This window comes from Fukomys damarensis, unplaced genomic scaffold (assembly GCF_012274545.1).
Source record: "Fukomys damarensis isolate Sample0158 unplaced genomic scaffold, DMR_v1.0_HiC HiC_scaffold_15, whole genome shotgun sequence".
NCBI classification, from domain to species: Eukaryota; Metazoa; Chordata; class Mammalia; order Rodentia; family Bathyergidae; genus Fukomys; species Fukomys damarensis.
Window position 1 is genome coordinate 11008797 of NW_022900927.1, and position 4563 is coordinate 11013359.

The window sequence follows — 4563 nt, forward strand, 5'->3', positions numbered from 1 at the left end:
CAAAATTCCACATTCCATACTCTGTGATGCCATGGTGACCTGAATGGGAGCTAGGACCGATTGCATTATTCTATCATGTCTTCCTTAGTCACTGACTCACTTATACACCGACTGAGTCATGCCTTTACTCTAATTCTGGGTATTTCTTAAGCACCTATGTTGTACCAGGTATTGAATAATTATCATTGAGGAAATAATGGTAACCAACAGATGGGATCTCTGTACTTGTAAACATTTTGTTCCTGTGGGATGAATCACAAGTAAATAATAATAATGGTAATAGCAATAATTGCCAAAGCAGGAAGAGAGAGGCTAATTTTCACAAGGTGGTCAGGAAAAGACTCTGCCCTTGGTTTTTTTTTTTTTTTTTTTTTTTTTTTTTTTTTGTGTGTGTGTGTGTGTGTGTGTGTGTGTGTGTTGCTGGGGTTCAAACCCAGGATGTCATGCATGCTTGACAAGTGCTCTGTCACTCGCTGCAACCTAGCCCCTGGAGGACAGTGAACTACGCACCTCAGAAGAGCTCCAACCAGAAAGAAACTTTCAACTGGAATTCACCACAAGAAGAGGGCTATACACTTTCACACAGAAGAAAAACAGATTAAGCATGTAGCGCTGGGCTGGGGATTTAGCTCATGGTTCAGGCTCCTGCCTGGGAAGTACAAGGTCCTGAGTCAATTCCCTGTACTGGGGGTCAGGGGAGAGGTGGGGATACAGTTTCTATAATCAGCTTGTGTCTGAATTTATGCAAATGTGTACCGATAACAAACAAACAAGTATGGAAGTGAAATAGTTTGGCAAACTTTGTTCAACAAACTTACACATTTTAACTGGTAAAGAAGGAACAAAGTTTTATACATCTGCTTGTTAAAAATCTTGAAAATTCTCTTTATCTTTAGAGCTTCAAACCCTTGAAAAATAGTAGAGAAAATAAAAATATCTACCACATGAAATCCTGGAGTTATTATTGTAAGTATGGCCGTGGCACAGTGTAGTGCCTAATAATAAATATTTTAAATATTTTGCAAGAAATATGTAGCCTGCTGGTGACAATATACTACTGAAAAATAAGCGTCAATGACTAAAGTCTCAAAACGTGTTGAGTTTGTTACATATGATTCAGTAAAAGTAGAAATAGGAATTATGCTGTTAAATTTGTTTCTGTGCACTCTTATGATCTCTTTCAATAAGGGAGAGTTAGGAGAAAAAAAACATGTTGCTACCAATTTGTTGGCCACCAAAACTTTTTCTCCAGAGTATATATTTAAGAGCTTTCTGATTTCTAGAAAAATCAAAACATATTTTTACCCAAGAGATGCTTTTGTTGTTAACAATACACATCGTTTCCATGTCACTAATATTATTTGTAATCACTGAGACTGGGAAGGAGCAAAACAAAGAATAAACACGTTTCCTGTATCAGTTCCTGGGTGCTGGCCATAGCTATCAATCCCTTCATGAATTTTATTTACCATGGTCGTATGTCACTGGTCAAGAGGTCAGCTCCTAGCACAAGGTTTAATCAAGATCTAGTAATTAGGTTTTTCTTTCCTGTGATAAGGAATATTTTAATGTAATTACCTAATGAGAACAGACAAATGCCACCGAATCCTAACTGATAAATACCCAGGAGTGCATAAAAGTGCTAATGACCATCTGCTCTGTGTTTTGAATGACTACTGATGTCAACCACGTACCACCTAAACAATTGAGAACTTCTCAACTACCAGCGTGCCCTACTGATTTCAGCTTTGTGAGCTGATGCTATGTCAACATTCATATGCTCTGATGATGCATTTGAAAGCTGGTGAAATATCAAACGTCTTCTAGAACTAACCATTATAACAAGGTTTTTCTAGTGGAGCAAGTTACTAACTATGAGTAAGTTAGGTCAAAATGCACAAAACTGAGCTTAATAGTGAGAATATAATAAAGGCAACAACAGCAAAAACAGGATTTGGAAACAAATGCCAAAATGCAATCCTTGGTCTGGAGTGATACAGTATTAGGCAAAATAACATGTATTAACCGTGGTATTTGTAAACTAGAAATAACAAGCTTAACCTCTAAGATAAATGATGGCAGAGACATGCTGGATCCAGATGTGTCCCATGGTCTGGTGTGTGATAAAATGTGCAGTCAACATTAGTGTCTCCCCAGGCTGAGCAGGGATGCAACCTGCGTGGGCCTTTGAGTCCCTCATTTAGTATAGTAGCTGATCCACTGTGCTTCAGCAACGGTTCTGAGAGGAGCTGGTTGCATGTGGGCTGTGCGTTGGTGGTACACTGCACTCTGCAGACACCTCAATTGAAAATACTGAAAGAACAGAAAAGCTATGTCTTTATAACCACAGCAAAGTAGATTCCTGAAGGTTCAATGAGCCTGATACTAAACGCACGTTTTTCACCTGATTTACTTAGCAATCGTTCCCATCTACCTGACTTTGGCCAGGACTCTAAAGTTCACCCCGAACATCTAAGAGTCACAACACATCGGTTTTCTCAGGAGACACAAGCCCCACGCTTGGGGACTTCACAAATCAACCCTGAACTTCTGAGTAAAAGTTCTTCATGGAAACCTGTCCGTGATTCATAAATGTCTACCCACTAGAACATGGCAGTTTCACACACACGAGATTTCTCTGTGTTCAAAACAAAATAATGACAAGCATCTGTAGGGGAGTAAATTGATACCAACATCAAAATGTAAACACACAAAGTAACCAGATTTTATAAGATCTGTTTTTCACATTTCGTGTTTCATATCCTGTAAAAAGAATACAACATAAGCAAAATGGCTGACTGAATCTAACTGTGGACATAGTTTTAATCTTTCAACTGCCTTAATACTTCAAGATCCTCTCTCATAGTTTATAACATCATTCAAACTTTACTCCAGACATTTAGCCTTTCCATATGTTCCTAGCAGGAAACGTGTCTGAAAACAGAAATTCAGACACATATGATATTCAATAATATAAAACATTTTCTTGGGAACAAAAGCAACACTCTAATGAAAATACTTGTTGAATTTGGGATTTGCTCAAATAGTCTCCAAGTATCACTCCTCTGGTAACAAATGTTTTACTTCCATGGATTTGTTTTTTCTGAGATTCTTTTTTAGTGCTCTTATCTTAAAGATGTTTTTACAACAAAAATTATTAAGTATTACTTCAAACCCCTGAAACATATACAGCTGAACTCGCTCCTCAACTGAGACTTCCCTCGACTTACTTTAAAACTGTAAGCATTCTTTGATATAATTGTACAATTTCTAGCACATCGAAGGAGATAACTGAAATCAACAGAAGATTATAATATGTTGCCTCATTTATAATATCAAAATTAACACACCGAAGGACATCTACCAAATGATTATTAAGTAGTTTTTACAGTTTGGAATTTTAATTTTGCAATTCTAAGTGACAGTAAATTTTTGAAAAGACCAGATGCTAATTTCTCTAAGCAAAATTATAAAAAAGCATTTCCACTGGAGACTTCCTCATAGTATAGAAGAGTGAATGAAGGATGTAAACATGGGCAGAATTGTATAATACACAGGGATGAGATGGGAAGGACATAAGATATTTTCTTGGGACCTTGTGCTTGCAAGGCAGGCGGCAGAACCACTGAGCTAAATCTCTGGCCCTTAAGATGTTTTCTTGAGAACATAAAGCAAAAACAAAGTAAAATAAACATTTATTGGAGACTCTTTTCCTGAGATAGAAGGTTATCTTCCTGCCTTTCAAAAAATCTTTTACGTATAAGTTACATCATTTGTATAATAATAGTTTTAAACTTTGCCAATAAATGAGATTTTCTTACACCAAAGGAGAGTTTAAATTCAACCATAATAAGGAATGGCAAGCACATGGCAGGAATAATGCCCTTTCCCCCTCTTGGACCCACTGCACCCACTCCATTACATGATGGTATTCCTGTGTCAACTTGGCTAGGCTGGGCAGTCAAACACTGAAGATAATGCTATTAAGATATTATTTACATAGATTAACATTTATAATAAGTAGACTTTGAGTAAAACGAATTCCTTCTTACACTGTGGCATCATCCAATCAATCAAAGGCCTTTGCCAAGTTCTCCATTCCTAGACAATCTTTAAACAATGATGACTCCAAGCTTCTATTTTAAAATGAAAAAATGAGAACCAAGATCTGTTATGTAAAGGTACAAGATCCCAATGATGAATGTAACTGTACTGTATACTTAAAAAGTACCAATAAACTCAATAAGATAAAAAAAATAAAATGAGTTTTCCAAAACAAGAAACAATTCTCAAGACTGAAGTATAGAAACTCTGTCTGAAACTCCCTCTCATTTGCTGGCTTCCCCTGCAGGTTTTGTATTCAAGGCATCGACACTTATCTGAGTTTCTAGCCTTCCAGGCAACACTACAGAATTCAGATCTGCCAGCCCCACAAGTACATGAGCCAGTGTTTTAAAATGAATCTGTTTACAAAAATAGACAGGGCCGGGGATTTAGCTCAGCGGTTCGGTGGCCTGCCTTGCAAGTGCAAGGACCCGAGTTCAATCCCTGGTACCAAAAACA

The 4563-nt window shown here is 37.3% G+C and overlaps 1 long non-coding RNA gene across 1 annotated transcript in view; it reads left to right on the forward strand.

The window, feature by feature from the left end:
• Positions 1–4563, forward strand: part of LOC104873979 — a 33739-nt gene that overhangs the window by 6516 nt on the left and 22660 nt on the right. The window lies entirely within an intron of this gene.